Here is a 21,485-nt window from a genome sequence, read left to right as displayed (position 1 = left end):
AAACAAATGAGGAAAATACTATTTCATACAAAAATTATACATCATTTTGTAGCTGAAAATAATATCATATATACAAATAAGATGATAAATCAGTTCACAAATGTATATTTTTTTCAAAGCCACTTCTTTATTTTATCTATTTATTTTTTGGCATAGTAATCAGAGTGCTCAATTCAAATGTAATGTAATGTAAAGGTCATGGACTTAAATTTATTACAAGTACACATAAAAACGTTGCTGTCTTTGCAAACACTATTACACAAGACTGTCAGTATTAACAGACGTTTTGTAACTAAACCATTCCAGAACCTTTTTTGTTTTTTTAGTGGTTTAAATTTATAGTTTAATTATAAATAAAACACATATATAATACAAAGTGTATTATATAGTGCAGCACATGTAGACAGTAGGCATGATTTGACAACCACTTTCATGTTGCGCACTATCAGAAAAAAAAACAGAACATTAACACAAGTTTGTTTCAGTGCCAAGGAATTAAAATATTCCTTATGCGCTTGTGCATCTTATGGATTCTGTATAAAAATTAAAATATGATGTGTTTTGTTTTCCTTATTTAAGGTATTACACTCTTTTCAAATGAAGTAGCAGTAAATATGCAGAGGTGGAACTGTAAGTCCTCTTTGCATACCACTAATGCTTCATCAATTAAGCTCTGCATGGCTTTGGTCTTTATTCAGTATTTTAGCGTTTACCTGACTCTTTCTGTGGGTTTAAATGATGAGTAAGGCAGCTGTCAGTTGTAGTACTAAGCCATTTAAGTCACAGTAACATCACTGATGGAAAAATGTTTGCGTTTATCTATTCCTCACAGGTAAAGTACACCTAGTTTGAAGTAAAGTATATGTAGAAGACCAGACACAAGACATTTTGACAAATAGTACTCTGCAACACTCACTCTGACACCCCAACAGGTTGCTTTTATATCAGAAGCTATTTAGGGAATTCCCTCCATGTTTTTGGATGATTCCCGTCATCTTTGGTTGCAGGGGCTATGACATCAGGGTGAGGTAAATGAATCTAGGGAGCAATGATTAATTAAGATTGGCTTCAGCAGGCAGAGCGGCACAGGATGTGATCTAATTGACATTGGGTAATTATGTAATGGCCTAGCCTTGTAAAGGGATATGAGCTGGAAGTACCATAACCTAAAGTGGAAATGGAGAAGCACCACACATGCAGCTCAACTCAGCCCCAAAGTGACAGGTTTGTTTCCCCGTCCTCCCACTTCCCTGGTGTGGGCAGGCGATCTGCAGGGCTTGAAGCCGCTGGTGGATATATAGTCATTCCTTGCTATCTGAATGCGTATACCCCATCTAAAATGTCATGATGCCCTTTGATCCTACATTAATGTCCCCACAATGTGTCATTTTCTAGGAGCTGGCCTGCTGTTGCTCAATGGGGAAAAAAAAATAACTAAGATGTTTAGAACATATTTGACATGACATGAAAAACAGACAACAATCAGATCTTCAAACATAAAAAAAAGATGAACTTGAGAAAAAAACATGTAAATTACAGATTCAATGAAATCAAATACTTTCACAGTAGGTACCAATATAAATACAAGGCAAATACTAAACAGTAGGCCTGCACAATATGCCGCAAATTTATCGTTATCGCAACATCAAGCTGTGCAATATGCATACCGCAAAGGATGTCAAAAATCGCAATAAATGGTTACCTTAAATGTGCTAAAACAAACTCATGGCAGCTTGAAATATTGAACAAATGAAATAAATCCCTTTATGCATTTAACCAATCGGAAGGACCCTTTTACGTTGTTGACCAATCAGATGAGCCCTTTTATGTTTGATGTTTGCCTCCTATGTCGACAAGGGTCATTTGAAGTATAATTTTTAAACTGTTACAGTGAAATGGAAATTATGTTTTTGGTTGTTTTGCTATTTGTTTATATACCGCAAATTATATCGTTATCGCAATATTAATCACCAATATCGCATATCGCGAGTTTTCCTCATATCGTGCAGTCCTACTAAACAGCATGCTACTTAAGTTACTTTCTTCTAACAAATACAACATTTAAACAGAAACATATAAGTATAGCAGTCTAAGATAAGTAAATCATAAAACAGAAAACATTTTCAATGTATACCTTTCTGAAGTGGGAATCGACATGATGCATTTTTAGTGGATTGGTCAGCTAAACCCAAACAATGGAATGGTAGTTTTTCAAACATCCAAACGGCTGCAGAAGTTAGAAGCACATTGGCTCCATGTTTACTGAACAATACTGCTGTCATTAGAAGGAAAAATACTTTCAAAATGAGAGAATAAAAAATAGAATTGGGAAAATCTGATCTAATCTTTATAACTAAATGTAATGATTGCATTTTATATTCTTGGACAAACATGTCATTGCTACATAGTGTGAAGTCTAAATGCTTCTTTCTTTTGCAAAAAAAATAAAAAGTCTGCTTTCATTGTGAGGATTAGGTCAAAGACAAGTTGTTTCTATGTGTGAAACTTTAATAAGATTAGAAACTCTTTTGATCATAATCTTGAAGGAGAAGGAAATGAGGAAAAGCTGATCCAGTGTCCATGGGTTTTGGGGGAACACTTTGATGTTCAAATGCGATGGAAACACAAGCAGAAGGAGTGAGCTGATGAGTAGAGCTATTACTAGTTTCCATGATGTAATTTTCTATCGTACAGTACTTACTACAACATGAAGCCTCTGTGCTATTGCCCTCAGTGTGGTTTGAAAAAAACGGGTGTGCTATGATCACCCTTACACATGGCATTTAAATAGTGAGAAAGTCTTGCTGTGTTAAGGTCAAGAATTAGTGTCTGAAAATGAAATACAAGCCTAAAGGAGAGAAGAGAGGAAATAGAACTGGCTGTACAGAGGGCTAAAATAACAGTCTGACTACACAATCTTACCTCCATCTGCTTCTGATTACTCACTATCCTTCAGACAGAGGGGAGGTGGGGGGCATGGAGCAAAAACTTGTGTCAGTGCAGGCTTTACATGACTGACAGAGACTGGGAACAAACCCGCTTAAGCCTTGTTCCCTAAAGGTAGGGTTTTAACTCTTTACTGTTTCTGAGCATGTGTACTTGACAACATCAATTGTTCCCTGGGAATGTAATCATGCCTATTATAGATGTCAAAGACGTTTCGAAGTTACCAGTTTGCATTTGGCAAACAGGTAGAAAGTGCTGAGGTGCAGTTTTTTTGTTTTCTTAGTGAGCATTTGATGTGTACAGTATATTTGTGTTGTCAAGTAGCATCCTGATGACTTACCTAGAAATCCTACCTACTAATGTGAGCTGGCTAAAACATGCAGTATCATTCAGCTGTGACTATAGTAGTTGAGTTAAACGTTAGCATTACAGAGTCCCATCACAAGTTGATCTGATCTCACTGATGCTACAGTCACATATACAACTGCCACTGTGCGATGGGGAGGCAGAATTGTCAAGATTAGCTACCATTGCCTGATTTTTTTCTAAACTCGTTGGTGCAGTCATGAATTCAGACGGCAGCAGTCAGGCGGTTATCAGTCAGGCGGGGATGACGCCATTACGAACTCGGGTGACAGCTGGGCAGCCACGGGGCGGTGGCAGCTGGATCGCTGGCCGGCAGCAGCTCTGATTAGAGGATGTGTAAATGTCTCCAGACGGCGGCCGTCCATATCAAGTGCCACTGGCTGCCTACAGCCCAGTAGTCCAGGGGTATATAAAAAGCGTGCCATTCTGCTCCACTGGTTATTCGCAACTCATAGTTTGAGCATACATTATAATCTTGTCAATTTACAAATTTTTGGACAACATGCCTCCTCAGAAGGCACCATATTCTGTCTTCTACGTATTCTTCTCAGCATCAACAGCAATTCTTCAATAGGTCTTGGAGTCGCTGTGGTGCTGTCAATGCCATGATGAGTTTTGTGCAGCATCGATACCATCTCCCCCCATTTGGACCCACAATGGCCGGGATGGCCAGTTTGTTGTCTGATTACTAACAATTGGCCGGTGGCAGTGGGACGGCAGCACGGGGGTAGGGGGGGTGTCTGGAGGGTGGCAATCTGAAATTAGCCGATCATCAGATGATTTTGGGGACCTTGGAGACTCTTTTATCAGTCAATTACCACATACCTGCCTTCCTGCCACCCGTCTGCCGGTGGACTGCCTCCGTGCGACCTCCAAATGTCCCCGGGTGGCCACTGACAGATGTAAAAAAATTATCCAGTTGCTGTTTAATTTTAACTCTTTCTTAAAACCTTGGCAGCCACCGCATGGCTTTTAAAATTCGACTGCCACCTTCTAATTACAAATGCTGCAGCATGGCCAGCTGCTGTTTTTGCTGTAAAACTTGCTTTTCAGTCAGACAACTCATGCAGTAGAGAATGATTTATTTCCATATTTTCTTTTAGTTTGGCATAAGGCTCCGTTCAGATACAATAAAACAAGATCTCCATAGAAAACTACAGGTATAAAACTACCCCTAACGGAGCTCACAGGTGAAAGCCGGGGAGGAGGGTGAAATGGATAAAGGGGGCATGGGCCGCACACCTGGTTCTTAAGTAGGACGCAGAACAGGTGAGTTAATTGTGCTGAACCGTCTGCAGGGAGGAGTAAACAGTTAAACGCACTGCTAAGCTGCCTCCTTGAAATTCTCCCAAGGTCGTTCATTTTGATCGCTGCGCTGTGGCCTTTTAGGATATGTGACCATAGTCTGAGTTGCTACTACTAAATCAACAAGAGAAACCACTTCAAACCCACTACGTTTTTTTTCATCAGCCCACAATCGTTAAGCCTTTTATTAAGCATGTTGACACTAACCCTTTTTAACCACACACTGCTTAATGTTTGGATGAGTTGGATTTTGCATTATTTTAATTGACCCACAATTGGTCTGATATGTTTGAAGAACTAAGCAGTGTCAATGATAATAAGCAACGATGTACGTCAGTCGGTCTGTAGTTTTTACTTTCCGCAATCACAGTTTAATTGAGCCTCAAGAAAAAAAAATCAATTTGAAACAGAAAGAAAGGAGCAGAACACATGTAGGCATAGCAGCGAAAAAAATCACAGAGGGGAGAGAAAGGCCCAGACAAATGTCATGTCAATGTACCCAGGGCCCTCACCAGTCAATGAGTAACTCACAAACACATATACACAAGAGTCGTCACACACAGACTGAGTCACACTGACAGAGGCGTGAGAGTAACCAAACACGCTGACAGCACTCCTGTTAGTCATCTGTCATGCACACAGTCTTTACAGAGCTATTCTGATTAGAACATTTCGTGGACTTTAGTTTGTTCATTTGTACATCCTAACCCAAATCCCGTCTCTGTTTAGGTCTTGATAAGTAATTCTGGTCTTGAACGTAGTCACAGCATTTAAAAGGTAAAAAATTGGGAGGACATAATTTGTGCAATACCATCCTACCACACACAAATTTTAAATTCAACAACACTTTAATGCCTTTTTTTGTTTGTTTTATACAAGAAGCTAAATACAGGATCTGACTGTTGACAACAGTCACAACATGTTGTTAACTAAACCTTAGTGTTCAGCCTGATCTGTGAATCAATTTCTGTGGATTAGGGACCCAAACTACCTTGTTACCAGAGCTCATGTTAACTACCCCTTTTTTGGGCAATTGTTTAATAAAAGAGTGTGCTGATGAGAGGGTTATCTTATAATCGGAGTATTCTAAGGTTCATGAGAGTTTCTCATTCCATTCAGATGTTTTTGTGGACTTGGAAATGGCATTCAATTGTGTATAATTTGGTGTCCTGTGGGGAGTCTTTGAGAGTATGGAGTTTTAGGCACACTTGTAGAGGCTGTCAGGCTTCTGTACAATCAAAGCAGGAGCTTTAATTGTATTGCTTGCATTATGTCAAACCTGATCTCAGCATATGTTGGACTCAAGCTGGGATGCTCTTTGTTAGATTCTGTACATCGTTTTTTTATGAACCATTTTTTTAGGAGCAGCAAGGGAAAGAAACAACATCCAGAACCTCTGGATTTTATTTCTGGCTATTGCAGATAATCAAATAAAGGTTAAATGATAAAGCTTTTATTGGTCAAACTATATTCCCTTTCTCATCGATGATCATTAGGTTCTGACCAAAAGGACAAGATCCCAATTATAAGGGGCTAAAACCTGTTAATTCACAAGTTGACTGAGCAATCCCTAAATGATCATTTACAAAGCTCAGTCAACAGAAGGAGCTGCTCTTTCACTTTGAAAGAAGCCAACTGAAGTGGACTGTACCATCTGTAGGTTGTCCTAGGTCTACTACTGAGAAAGATCTGGTCCCAAGATCCTGCTGGTCTTGAACTGCCCAGGGGTCCCACCAGCAAAACTGATGAAGTGGTTGTCTAGAGCAGTGTTTTTCAACCTTTTTTGAGCCACGGCACACTTTAACCTTGACAAAAATCCCGCGGCACACCAGCATCCCAAAAAAAAAAAAAAAAGCAGAAACTCATAGTCTGTGTTGATCTAAACCGCCCCCCCCCCGCCACAATTTGTGATAATTGTGGCAGAAAAAGCAGGAAGTTGCAGATGTTTTTTCTAAAAGATGTAATAAAACTTAAGTTACATACAAACTGTATGTTCGTTGTGGTTTCAAGACATGTAACAAGGACGACTCATTGTACGCTGATGCGCTGTCCCTTTAAGCCAATGCATCATGGGAGATGTAGTGTGAAAACTGCCACAAAACGGCAGAAAGACTCGCGTCTCTGAGCTTCATGGTTTTGTTCACTTGCTCCACGGTCTGATACCGGATTCTGTGGAAAGCTACACCGCTAAAGACGAGCTTTAGCTGGTGTTTTTGTTGGAACTGAGTGAGTTATGAGCTAAATTGGAACAAGGAAGTGAATACTTTAACCACTTCTGATTGGTCAGACTGATGACATGTGATTAAGCCTTCAAGAATGATTGGTGGAGTCGTGGAGACGGTAAAAGCTGCGGGACTTTTCAGATAACAGTTATAGCTGCAGCTAAATCGCGTTACCGTCATTCTTATAAAAATTTATTTAATAGAATCAAATAAACACAAAGAAAAAAGTATTTTATGATCTTTCATATTCCTAACTACTCAGTGTTTTATCAGGGCCTGTTTGGATGAACACAGAGCTGATTTCCTGGAGACGGGAAATGTTTTTAGATCAATTAATGAGGGCAATTTTCCACGGCACACTTGACCATCTCCCACGGCACACTAGTGTGCCGCGGCACACTGGTTGAAAAACACTGGTCTAGAGCAGTGTTTTTCAACCAGTGTGCCGCGGCACACTGGTTGAAAAACTAGTGTACAGCTAGTAAACAGCTTTAAACTAGTAAACAGCTTTAAACGCTTTCAAGCACAGGTCAACACAAAAGAATGTAATCTAAATCATGGAGTGTGTATGTGTCTGAGTCACTGGGTGCCTTGCTACATTTGCCTAATGCAGCAGCAAATGTTCCCCTCATTAACAGCTCTGTGACAGTGATGTGGGATGACGAGAGCCCAGACGCCTCGCTCCTGGACTGGGGCTCTGATGGAGCACCCCCTGCACATACACAAACCACACACTTTTAGCAGGAGAAGGATGAGAGGGACATCTTTGGAAGTTTACGTGTTCGTGTGTGTTTGTTTCTACTAAGGAAGTATACTTAACTTCTGTATATAAGATGTTCACACAGAATGTGGGTCAAATGGGGACTGTGAACACCGAGACACATCTGCTACAGTATTTGCTGGGGATTTTTGGGTTAAAACCATTATCACAATAGACAAAAATGTATACTGAGTGTGTATGTGTGCCTTTATAAAGGTATTAGTCATGCTCCATATGTCTTCCAGTAAGTGAATGGGTGGTGTGTATACATGTGTATGGTGTGCCAGACCTTATATCAACTGGGGGTGTGAGGTGGAGTAACCACACCAACTGGGATTTTACAGTTTCAACATATGAATCACATGCTCACAAACGCACTAAGAGAATGGTGGATCCTTGTGTGTAAAGGCTGAGAGTGAGCAGTCTATTAATAAAGGCAGGGTCACAAGGACGCTTATTTGGTCATAAAGAGGTCATCCTATGACTGCTGCACTGAGACGACATTGGAGAACAGCTTGGGGTGCTTGTTTCGGCAAACTAAAGCGTCTACATTCTTTTCAAGTATTGAGCAAAAAAATGTCCACAAATTTCATAAATCTGGAGATAAATATAAGCAAAAGTAAAATTTAATAATGTAATGACATTTCCAAATCAAAATATCTCAGTTTGTAAAATTAACCATTCGCTTAAGTTGCCAGTGTATGCATATATGTTTTGGTATATTTGTGTATTTTAAAATCAAATTTGAGAGCATATGTCCGAGAGCTCAATCACCTCTGGATCATCCATGCCTTCAAGGTCCTCAATAGAAGCTGGAAAACCAGGAATAAAAAAACCTGATGAAGAACTGAAGAACCAAAGCACCTGATTCAATCTTTCTGTGGTCCAGTTAAAATTTAGACTGTAATGCCAAAAACTGCTGTCTCAGGCCCTTAAATTAGCTTTGCGTTGGCAAATGCTGCCTGCTTTAAAGAAATGACGCACAACTTTAAAGCGGAGGGTGTTGTTCGCCTATAGTGGGAGAAACTGATATCACAAAACAGAAAACTACTGTCAAACTAGTCTGGAAGCCCTTAATTCAAGTATTCCACGTCGTTTTTTTCATAACCTGCTTTTGCATTTTGTATAGTTTTTAATCAATAAATGCTGACAGTATGTGATGTGCAGGTTGTTTTATATAACAGTAGGACCTGTTTGGACCACAGGTTTGAAGTCTTAAAATGCACATATGTTTGTGAAAACATACATGGTTGTTAACTAAATGGTTTACCTTATGTGTACTATTTCAGATATATCTGAAAGGGATTTTTGCTCTTTGATTTATTTCATAAATGCTATCACAATGTGAAGTGAAAAACTTAAATATTCAGCTGAAAAGGTAAACAGCCTTCCTTTGACACAGGCACATATTTTAAGGCCATTTTGTTCTTGAAGTAAACAAACTACAAATTTCTGTGGTTTTGGTTGGCAGTTTTTATGCTTGTTAGTAAATAAAAACAATTCTGTATTTTTCCTACTTAAGTGCATAGGTTGTTATAAAATAGACTGTTCAGTATTAGATTTCCATTTATGGAAATCTCTCCATAATGGGAGATTTTTAGACTCTCTTTTTTTTCTGGATAGTAAATCCAGTAGTAAATCCCTGCAAGTGTGTTGGAAGGCCCTGGCCTTGAGCTGATTCTGTTCTTTCTTTCTATTTTAGCGTCATACCTGTGTCTGGTGCATGTTTTTCATGTGTGTATGTACCAGAGGTACTAAGGTTAATTGCTGTAATTGAATGTCAGGTGAAACTAGATCCGTTTTAATAGAATATATTCCTGCCATAATACATACTGTTCTAAAATGCTATAGAGGAGTTTTTTCCGGCTTGGAGGTTGAAGGTGAGGGACACAGTAAGCCTTCGCCTTGAGGTGTCCGTTAAATTGTCCCAAACAGGCCTTTTGGTGGACAATTTTACAGATTCCCCAGACCAGGTAGTGAAAACACTTCAAGGAAAGGTGGCAAATATTTTTGACCACCAAAGAATCCTGCATCAGGGATGGTGGCAGAAATTCAAAGATCTAAAGCCACCGTCAATCATTTACCAGCAAGAACGTTGTTTTGTGAGCAACACTAATCAGTAAGAGTAAAATCCTACGCAGGAGAACGACAGACGACAGGCCCACACACTGGTGCCATCTTGAGAGAAAAGGTTTACCTTAAGCTATTTAGTGAAGACATAACTGGATAATTTGACCACAGCCTCTGCTTTTGAAAAATACCTATTGGTTTAACATTGTTCTGACAGAGCTTAACAATGTGTAATTTTATGTGCAAAGATCTAAACATCCAATTTCCACATACACTACATCTACCTATTTAGCTATAGCCAGTCTTAGGTCGTCAAGTAAAAGCAAAAAACATCCTATTTTATCAAAATAAAAGCAAAAACTCCAAGGTTGAAAAAAAGGTTGGCTATGAATCTTCTGGGTTAATGACAACACAATTATTAATTCATCCATTTTCTAAACCACTCTACTCCCATCTGGGGTTATGTTGTTGCTGGAGCCTATCCTAGCCAATGTTTGCTAGTGCAGAGAACAGTTCAGTCGTCCATGGGTGGATGGATCTCTGTTTGACATTTTACCATTGTTGTATTTAAAAAAGAAAGTTTGGGTTTCTACATTTATTGTCCACTAAGTTGAAGAAAAAGAAGCTAAACAAACAATTAGTGTTAAAAAGCAAAAACATTCTCAATACAACTTTAATTTTCAAGGAAACCTTTATTTTCTAAGAAGATGAAAATCTTCATTAAATGTCAAATTGCTTTTTAAATCCATTTCCTTCAAAGGGCAGCAAACCCCTGTTCTATATCTGACAGTGGCATCTAAGTGGTACTCCTGGAGCCTCTGGTGGGGCCTGTGGGGAAGATGGAGGGAAAAAGAAACCCAGGAAACAATGCCACATAGAAAAAGAAAGAGATGGTTGCAGCTAAAAGGCCCTCATTCCCTGCAGGCAATTCATACGCTATAATGATCACCAGCCCAATGTGTGCTTGTGTGTTTGTCTACTGACAAAGAATGCAAAATCTGATGGAAGTGTAAAGAAAAGAAACACTCAGGTCTTACACGTCTCTTATATTTCTTTTATGTGTTCAGTCTCTGTCCGACTCATCCTTCCATCAACACATATAGGCTATGACACACACACACACTTCAAAAATTGTGGCGCTAGCACTTAGGCAGGGTTTGTCAAACATACACCCGCAAACACACACAGTACTGTAGAGGCAGATTAGAAGGCACTGCTGACTGGGTGTCTATCGAGGTGACACAACATCACGTCGGCCTGCCAAAAGAGAACACTTTGCAAAGGCAGCGCTGCACACAAACAAAATATGTGTATGTAGAGCAACCACATAACACTGCAGAGAAGCACAATCATATACACACTCTGCCCTTACAAGGTGTGAAAATTCAAACCCATTTTAAATTCCCAAAACCATTTAGAAGGGGGTAGACTGAAGGCAGTGACATAAGAGGAATCAAAGAAATTACATTAAAAGTGCATGAATGAGGTGTGGGCTCACAAACACTTTTAGTCTGCCTCTCCCAGTCCTCACACACACATACACACACACAAACACACACCTAAGTGAGCATGAGTGGAGGCGACAGAGCGTTCACGTGGGGTCGAGCTGGTCCTGGATGTGCCAGAGCCAGCAGCTGAACGCTAGTCTGGATGTGAAGGTGTCAAACCAGCTCGGATATAGAGCTAATGTGGAGCTGCTAGACTTGCACACCTGGGTTACACACTAACGCACATTTGTGTGCATGCTGAGGTGCAAAGATGCAGAGGTATTCCCACATGTCAACAAGACATGCATGCATAAACAAAGACGTAACTATAAACATGATCCCACATTCCATCACTGTGAAAACTTGCAAATGGACACACAAATGTTTAGGATAGAAAATGTATATTCACCTCCACCTCCACACACACTTTGACACATGTGAGAAGCGCAAACATGGCGGTTAGAGCATAAACACAAGGATGACAAGAATCCCTGAAGAGCAAACAGCCCAGCAGATGTTATGTATAAATAGTTGCACACTCAAAAGCGCACGCACCTCGAGCTGTGCCTCAGCAGCTACAGCCATTAATAATATGTGGAAGCTTCCCCTGCCTCATACCAGGCCACCACTAGAGTGGCAAATAAACTTACTAACACTCTGCACCACTTTCACACTGCCATGGATAAATAGGGCATGCAAGCGTGCACGCACTTCCATGTGCACACAAACCCACGCAAACGAAGGCATGCAGAATACCAGGTGTGATAGTAGAGACACATGTGGCTGAATTGCCCGGTGGGATCTGTCGATGTCCTCTTAGTGCCCTTTGCCAAAGCACACCACTCCACTGCTGATCCACTCCCTCAGTGAGTCATCTGTGACATTGCAGCGTCGTGGTGGCGCTCGCCTCATAGACTTGCTACAGGCGTTTTGTTTACTAAAGACTGCCTTGCTCAGTACAGCCATGATGGTCAGCAGTCTATAGCAAAGTATGATTTCAATAAGCAAATGCCCCCATCTGCACATGACCCTCTAATTGATTACAAATAGCTACAGAAGGTTTTCTAAACTGCTGCTGTGATGATATTACAACTATCTGTGTGAGGTAAGAAGAACACATTAAATATAAAAAAATATATATATTATTATATTGTGTAAATCTATACTTCATAATGTCCTTTCACTGCATAACTGAGTCACTTAATTTAATAGGATGGTTTATGGCTTATTTATATATATATATATATATATATATATATATATATATATATATATATATATATATATATATATATATATATATGTACATACATCCATATATATATATATATATATATAAATGCCCCTCTCACCCTCCACGGGTGGTTTTCTCCTCCAAGCTCGGGTCCTCTACCAGAGGCCTGGGAAATTGAGGGTCCTGCAGTATCTTAGCTGTTCCTAGCACTGCGCTTTTCTGGACTGAGTGGTCTGAGGTCTTTCCAGGTATCTGTTGTAGCCTCTCCTCCAGCTTGGGGGTTACTGCCCCGAGTGCTCCAATTACCACAGGCACCACTGTCACCTTCACGTTCCAGGCTTTCTCCAGTTCTTCTCTGAGTCCCTGGTATTTCTCCAGTTTCTCATGTTCCTTCTTCCTGATGTTTCCATTGATTGGCACTGCCACATCCACCACAACGGCTTTCCTCTGTTCCTTGTCCACCACTACAATATATATATATGTATATAGTAGATATGCAGGAAATCCAAGTTCGATTCCAAGGGTCGGAAAGAAAAATTAATGGCAATGGAAATGGGTCAATTACCATAACAATGGCGAGCAATTAACATCACTCAGTGAGGGTTCTTGGGCAAGACCCTTAACGCTACTGCCTACCTCACAACATGAGAGACAATGAACCACACGTCGCCCGGCCAAACAAGGTCTGCGTCAGGTGCTGGGGGACCAGAGCACCCTGATGGAAAGTGGGCTACTGTAACAAGATGGAAATGGACTAGATGTGAGAACAAGGTTCTGTTAGAATGCTACTACTCAAGTAATCCCACCCAGAGGGGTTACATGCAGAGAATGTGGAATTAATGGATGCTTCGAAACCCACAATCAAGGCTAACTGCCAAATAACTGGTAGCCCAGTGCTCTAACATCCACAAACGGCAACTCCTATCACAACTTGAGATTGAAGCGATTCAATACAATACCAAGGGAGAGCCAGAACAGCAGGTCAGAGGATGCTATACCACACTCCCACTATGAGCTTGGGTACACAGCCCCAACCACTACAGATATTCTGAGCGAGGCAGCAACTGACCTGAAAGACAAGATCATGTCTAGAATGAACACTAGGCAACCCCGACACCAGCTACAACGGTTAGGTAATGTACCGCCTGAAAGTCTTCTGGAAACTGTGAATGAAGCATTGAGGGCAATTCCCACCACAACAATCACAGAAACCAATGAACTGGTTTACACTTCAGCAGCAGTGATCCTTGAGATGCTTGGCTTCAAGAGCAACCATGGAAGAAAACAGTACCCACCTTGGAAGCAACAGTTAGAGGCCAAAATCAAGGCAACTCGGAAGGATGTGAGTAAGCTGACAGAGGCTCAAAGAGGTACAATGAGAAAGCAAGTACCTAAGAGATACAGCCAGATGCCCATACCTGAAGCACTGGAAACTGCCAAACAAAGGCTCCTAGCCTTGAGCAGCCGCCTAAAGAGGTACACAAGAGACAATGAAGCCAGACGAATAAACAGGCTCTTTGCAACTCAACCTGCAAAAGTGTACGCTCAGTGGCAGGGTCAAAACAGTCGAGCAGACCCACCAAGGCTGGAAACTGAACAGTACTGAAAAAACATATGGGAGAAAGAGGCAGCACAAAACAGCAATGCCCAGTGGCTGGTCTCTCTGAGAAAAGAACATAGCAACCTCCCTGAACAGAATCCAGTAACCATCACAGTGGCAGACATGCAAAAAAGAGTCCCAGGTATGAAAAACTGGACAGCACCGGGCACCGACATGATACATGCCTACTGGCTAAAGAAACTCACCACACTCCACGAGCGCCTGGCAGCACAAATGAACCAGCTGCTAAGAGATGGGACTCACCCCGAATGGCTGACGGAAGGGCGAACGATCCTAATCCAGAAGGATCCCTCAAAGGGTGCAGTCCCATCCAACTACCGGCCAATAACCTGTCTCTCCACAACATGGAAGCTCATGTCAGGCATCATTGCAACCAAGATAAATAGGCACATGGATCAATTCATGAGCAACACACAGAAGGGCATTGGTAGAGACTCCAGAGGACCCAAACACCAACTCCTGGTTGACAGAACAGTCGCTCAAGACTGCAGGTCATGACACACTAACCTGTGCACAGCCTGGATTGATTACAAGAAAGCCTATGACTCAATGCCACACACATGGATCACTGAATGCTTGGAGCTGTACAACATCAACAGGGCTCTAAGAGCCTTCATAGGAAACTCAATGTAGCTGTGTAAAACCACCCTTGAAGCCAATGGGAAGCCTCTTGCACAAGTGTCCATCAAATGTGGGATATACCAAGGTGATGCTCTGTCCCCACTGCTGTTCTGCATAGGTCTGAACCCCCTCAGCCAAATAATCAACAAGACTGGCTATGGATAACGACTCAGAAATGGGGCCAACATCAGTCACCTCCTCTACATGGATGATATCAAGCTATATGCTAAGAGCGAGTGAGACATTGACTCCCTGATCCACACCACCAGGATCTACAGTACTGACATTGGGATGTCATTCGGGCTCGAGAAATGCAACCGGATGGTGACAAAGAGTGGCAAGGTAGTCCACACAGAAGGGGTCTCACTCCCAGAAGGAACAATAGAAGACATCGAGGACAGTTACAAGTACCTTGGAACTCCGCAGGCAAATGGCGACCTGGAGCAGGCAACAAGGAAAGCAGCAACAGCTAAATACCTCCAACGAGTAAGGCAAGTCCTGAGAAGCCAGCTTAATGGCAAAAATAAGACCCGGGCAATAAATAGCTACACTGCCAGTTATCAGATACCCTGCAGGAATAATAAGATGGCCAAAGGAAGAGATACAGACCACGGATGTTAAGACACGAAAGCTCCTCACCGTGCATGGAGGGTTCCATCCCAAATCCAGCACCCTGAGACTGTATGCTAGCCGCAAGGAAGGAGGCCGAGGACTAGTGAGCGTGGAAGCCACTATCCAGGATGAAACATCCAAGATGTATGAGTACATCAAGCTCAAGGCCCCAACTCACAGTGTGCTTAGTGAATGTCTCAGGCAATGGAGAGCAGAGGATACAGTGCTGGAGGACAGATCTTCATGGGAGGACAAACCCCTGCATGGGATGTACCACCAGACCATAACTGAAGTGGCTGATATCAAGAAGTCTTACCAATGGCTAGAAAGGGCTGGCCTACAGGACAGCACTGAAGCACTCGTCCTGGCAGCTTAGGAACAAGCTCTGAGCACCAGAGCGATAGAGGCTAAGATCTACCACACCAGGCAAGACCCAAGGTGTAGGCTGTGCAAAGAGGCGCCTGAAACAATCCAGCACATAACTGCAGGGTGTAAGATGCTGGCAGGGAAAGCATACATGGAGCGCCACAATCAAGTGGCTGGAATAGTATACTGGAACATATGTGGAGAATATGAACTGGAAACCCCAAGGTCAAAATGGGAAACACTTCAGAAGGTGGTAGAGAATGAGAGGGCAAAGATCCTGTGGGACTTCCAGATCCAGACTGATAGGATGGTAATGGCGAACCAACCAGACATTTGGTGGTGGATAAAAAACAGAGGACAGCTGTTGTGGTGGATGTGGCAGTGCCAAGCGATGGGAACATCAGGAAGAAGGAACATGAAAAACTGGAGAAATACCAGCGACTCAAAGAAGAACTGGAGAGTGAAGGTGACAGTGGTGTCTGTGGTAATTGGAGCACTCGGGGCAGTAACCCCCAAGCTGGAGGAGAGGCTACAACAGATACGTGGAAAGACCTCAGACCTCTCAGTCCAGAAAAGCGCAATGCTAGGAACAGCCAAGATACTGCAGGTCCCTCAATTTCCCAGGCCTCTGATAGAGGACCCGAGCTTGGAGGAGAAACCACCCGCGGAGGGTGAGAGGGGCGTTTATTTTTTTAAAAATATATATGGTGTATGTATTTTTATGATGTGTATTGACACATGCATTCTTTTAAAGCGGACAGCAAGAAGAGTAGTCTAAGCTTTGTCTAAGACTTATGCGGATTCTTGAAGAAAAAAATAAATCTGTGTCGTCAGATTAGAGTGTGCTGATGCATTTGTAGGTGTGGGCCAGTTGGAATGAGTTCAAAACTGCTTTCATTTTATTTTTATTTATTTTATTTTTCCAACACAGCTGGAAAAATCATTGGTCGCAACCTTCCATCCATCGAGACCATCTACAGAGAACGCAGCAGGAGGAGAGCGGCGAAGATCATCAGGGACAGACACCACCCCGCCCACACACTGATCCGTTGCGTGGACTCAGGCCACAACCTCGGACGCCGCAGGCCTGAAAGCCTCCATGCACACACCACACGCTTCCACAACAGCTTCTTCCCAGTTGCAATCAGAATGTTAGCACAGGACATTAGAGAGGGAAGACTGGACTGAACTGAACTGAACCACACAACATGCTAACCAGCTGGGACGCTAAGTGCAATGAACAATTAACTACCACAATATGTCAAACACATGACAGAAGTGCAATAATGAAAAGGTTGGGATGCTGCAATATTTTATAGTTTTGTATTTTTACTTTACTCCTCTCTTTCTTAAATTGTGTTCCATATCTTATTTATGAACCTTGTTAATTTAGTTATTTTGTTGTCTTTCTGTAATCACCCTGACTTGTACAAAAGGCAACAAACCCTTTAAACCTTAAATAAACTCAGTTTCAAGTATTTACTGGAATATGTTTACATAATTTTTCTTTTCTTGATATATAGTGTAATTACAACTGACCGTGCCTTGAAAAATGTATGGTCATTTAAATGTAACTGCATTATCAGAGAAATAAGACAAAACAAACACTATTAATAAGAGTATTAGTCTTTTGACCTGTGACAAAGGTGAACAGAGCCAAACAACACCTTAAAAATAATTAACAAAATATATGCAAAAAATATCTAATATAAAAGATGAAAAGCTTTGTGTGTTTTTGAATGTCAGACAGTTGATTAGATTTTTAAATAATTCGGTATCTTTGAGTGTTTCCAAATATTATTTTCCTCCAAACTCAACTTAAGACTTTTGATGTTGATGTTGTTTTATAGTTCAATAAAAGTATAACATTAAACTGTAAGTAATTCTATCCAACATTTACCTTTTTTTAGCTTATTTTTCCCTTTTTAAATATGTATGTAGAAATGTATGTTAACAGATTTTGATATCGTATGAGAAAATCGCTAGAAAGCAGTGAAATCATCTGTCCATGTATATAATTTGTCTTCAGAATGGTGTTCTTTTCCTAATGTTTAAGCTCTCTCTGTTTGCAGTATAGTTTTTAAGTATGCACGTATGTACTGGTAATTCAAATAAAAACGTTGCACATTCCAAATACATAATGTTAAAGGTGTTTCTTATCTATTCCAACAACAGTTTAAACTGTTTTTGGACTAATGTAAAACAACTTTAGTAGTCTTTTTGTTTGGTTATTTCTTCTTCTTCTTGGCAAATGACTCTGTGAAATCTGTGACAAACTCCTGACACTCCTTTTCCTCCAACTCCTTTTCTCCTTATTCCACTCATCTCCCTCTAAGCTAATTGATCCTTTCATTTCCTGATGACCGACAGTGGCCCTTAGGTGTCTGTGCCCTGGTATGTGTTTATGTGTGCCTCTTCTCAAAAGCCACAGTTGCAAGTGAAGTTCACGGCTGCATTGATCCCAAACCAAAACCAAGAGTTGGGAGAAATCTGTGGATTCAATGTGAATCACTAGAACAAGCATTTCACATCTTTCCAAGTTGAATATTTCACCAAATAAAAGCAGTTTTGAACTCATTCCAAGTGGCCCACACCTGCAAATGCATCAGCACACTTAAACACATCCACACACACGCAAATCCACAGAGAGCTAACTCCGGAAGATAGAAAGGAAGTTGTCTAATGGTTGCCAAACGTTTGAGTGGGCCCTGGCTAAACATGTGTTTAAAGCAGACAACATCAGCAATCACCACTTGACCCCTTCACACACGCGCACACACATGCAAGGAAATGCACTCAAGAGGTCTTCTTCACCCACACACAACATTTGAAGATCTGAAGAAGACATCGACACACACACACACACACACACAGATATACATGTATAAATGCACCTACATGACGTGTAATGTGTGTGTTTAAATGCACAAATATGACACTTTTCAACAAGATAATATAGTCAAGGAGCAGAGCGGCTGCTGACTGCAGAATGCCCACTTCCAGATGTCCTGATGTTGAGACGCCACACTTTTCCACTGGGAATTTGTCAAGGTCCTGGGGCTGCATTGTGTGTGTGTGTGTGTGTGTGTCATAACCCCCCCCCCCCCCCCCTCAAATATAGGCACTGCAGACCCAGACATAATCATGCAAACACACATACTGTGACACGAAATGAGCCCAACTGGATGCAGCTGGAGTACGATTCAAAGGCTGAGGGAGGAAGAGGGAAGGATGGAGAAGGGGCAGCCCAAGCTGACAAATTGCTTGCCTGCATATGAAGACGTGATGTGCGAATGAGCTGTTAAAGGAAAACAAAAGCAGAGTCATGCCTGTTATTTCCCATGACTCCTACCCCATCCCTCCTTCACATCCATCCATCACCTAGATGCTCCTGTGTTAAGTTAGAGTGAACACATTGATGGAGACAGCAAAAGGAAAGATGCTGGCTTAGTCTGGGATTTCCACTGTGTCCTTTAACCAATACTAACTACCGGTAATCTGACAACTAATCTGAAAGGCTTGTTATCATTTATCATCGAATGTTCTGTGGATTTTTCTTACTGATCCAAAAAAGCCCATTGCCCTGCTAAACAATATGTGATGAGTTTACCTGAATGCTTCATTTAAAGAGAAGCAATAACTATATCAGTCATAAAATGGTATAGTATGGCAGTAAAGTAAATAAAGTAAAAGATCTCAATGAACATTCTGGTTGTATGTGGACGGGCTCCAGCAGGGTTTGTTTGTAACAGTTTCATTGATGTTCCAATTCAATAATATACGGACAGAATATGGACAGTTACTGAGATGTGACCAGCTTTCATTCAGGTTACAAACACGTGATTGAAAAAACACCGCAACACAAACAACTTCTATGCAAAAATGTGGGACTGCACACAAAGTTTCACTAAAAGATCAACATAGCAAGATTTATATTTTAGGAAACTTCACTAATTAAACCCAACTGCTTGTTGCTGAATATATTACATGCATCACTGCTTTCATACAAAATAAAATCGACATACTTTCTGCACAAATAAAGACTTAATACAAGACTTAATGCAAAGATAAGCAAATAACAAGGAATAAAAAGAACAATGTTAAAGACATTCCTATTTCTTGGTAGGACATTACAATTAGTTTTCAGGTTCATCTTTCAGTAATGTTGTTTGAAGCGCAGACGATGCGAAGGGTGACTGTTGTAATGCATCTAAGGGAAGTGATGTGTCATTTTTGTCACTCACCACCTGCTAGGATTCACTGATTCATTGAGCCTGATGTGTAACATCAGTATATTTCAACTTTTTTAACTTGACATTAGGATTTCTTCAGTCTAATACATCGGTGTCAAAGACGAAAGTTTTTATTAAGTTTCTTTGGTTTACCATATTTTATAGCCACAGTAAATGGCAAATGGTTTATACCTATTCAGTGATTACCTACTTGCTTTAAGGCCCAAAGCACTTTACAGTCACATTCACTCATGTACATACTCGCCCGCCTTACTATGACGCCAACCTATGACCACCAGGAGCAATGTGGAGTTCACGTGTCTTGCCCAAGGACACTTTGCCACATGGGAGGGCAAGGCGGGGACCAAACCTGCAGTCTTCACATCAGTAGTTGACCCTTTGAATTTCTGCACCACAACAAATCACTAGTTTATGATTTAAACACAATTTCTCGACTTCATTCATTATTCAGACCTTCAATAAATTGAAGGTACACCCCTCAAATACCTAGCCTGGGCCCCAGCCCCAACTGGTTATTAAGTTTGGATAAACGTTGTCTATTTCCGTCCAACTTGACCCAGTGGGAGAGTACAGATTGAAACGAGTGAGACAAGTGTGGAATGAGGGTAAAACTGTGTCCCTTTTTGTGTGAAAGCTCCCCCAATCCCCTTCCTTTCCCACTGAACCACTGGCACTGCACCGAGCAGCTTCACAGAGAGCTCTCCACATACATGCAACTGCCAAAGAGGGGGCTCGTGTAGTGACAAAGAGGGTAAACTATGTCAGCAGCTGCCCCTTCCAAGCCTAATGCTGGAAAGAATCTCCCTCCACTTCACCCCCCTCTCAGAGGTTAAGAGTAGACGAATAATCATTCATTTGCTGGGCATAAAGTGAGGGAGCAGAGTGCGCTACATAAACATTTTCCCGGATGTAATTTTCTCTGCTGTTCTTCTGGCTTTTCCCAGTAGGATGGAGCCCAACACCCAGGAGGAAATCGTTTAGGCTCCATAAGTGCCAAATTGTATCCTGGTTTTCCAGAGTTTTCCTGTCTGTTCTGGCTCAGGGCTTTCCTGTGGTAAGATGTGTCATGTTTTACACCATACATAGTTACAAATGGAAGAGTACTACAAATTGTAACACGCTTTTAGATGAGGATGACAGTACCTGAGTCACTCACGGAAGCATCTCAAAGAAACAGAATTTTCCCAGGGTTACATGGACACAGGCTGAGACACATGACACAAAGCCTCTTGTTAGTGCGTGTGTCATCAGTGTGTTTACTACATGAGTGTGTTTGTGAGTGCAGATTTACACTCAACCATGTGTCCCTGATTTGTATAGAAAGACTCAAACTGCTCACCGCTTCATTAAGTCATATTTGTTTATCAGACGTTGGACAAAACAGCTGCTGTTCCACAAAAATGCCTCATCCAGTGAGCTTTAATAAAATGGTGACTAAGGCAGGATTTCGATAAAAAGCTAAAAATGATCATAGGGCTGACACATGCCTTTGAGAGTAATGAGTTTGACAGTTTTCCATGCAGCATTCATGGATCAGAAAGTAACACAGCATCTCATTTTAGTGTAAGTAACTGCTGAGGTGTACTCAACAATGTTAGCTTTACACAAATGTAATTATTATG

General features: G+C 41.3%; 1 protein-coding gene and 1 long non-coding RNA gene across 4 annotated transcripts in view; one reads left to right on the top strand and one right to left on the bottom strand.

Annotated features, from left to right (window-relative positions):
• bcas3 (BCAS3, microtubule associated cell migration factor) overlaps positions 1 to 21,485 on the bottom strand; it is a 335,065-nt gene that overhangs the window by 171,252 nt on the left and 142,328 nt on the right. The window lies entirely within an intron of this gene.
• LOC110016264 lies at positions 1,985 to 17,748 on the top strand. The gene is made up of 2 exons (XR_002291586.1): positions 1,985 to 3,060; positions 16,542 to 17,748. It is a non-coding gene; the product is annotated as an uncharacterized LOC110016264 (long non-coding RNA).

The sequence above is a fragment of the Oryzias latipes genome, chromosome 13 (assembly GCF_002234675.1).
Source record: "Oryzias latipes chromosome 13, ASM223467v1".
NCBI classification, from domain to species: domain Eukaryota; kingdom Metazoa; phylum Chordata; class Actinopteri; order Beloniformes; family Adrianichthyidae; genus Oryzias; species Oryzias latipes.
This window is presented reverse-complemented; position numbering and strand designations above follow the sequence as displayed.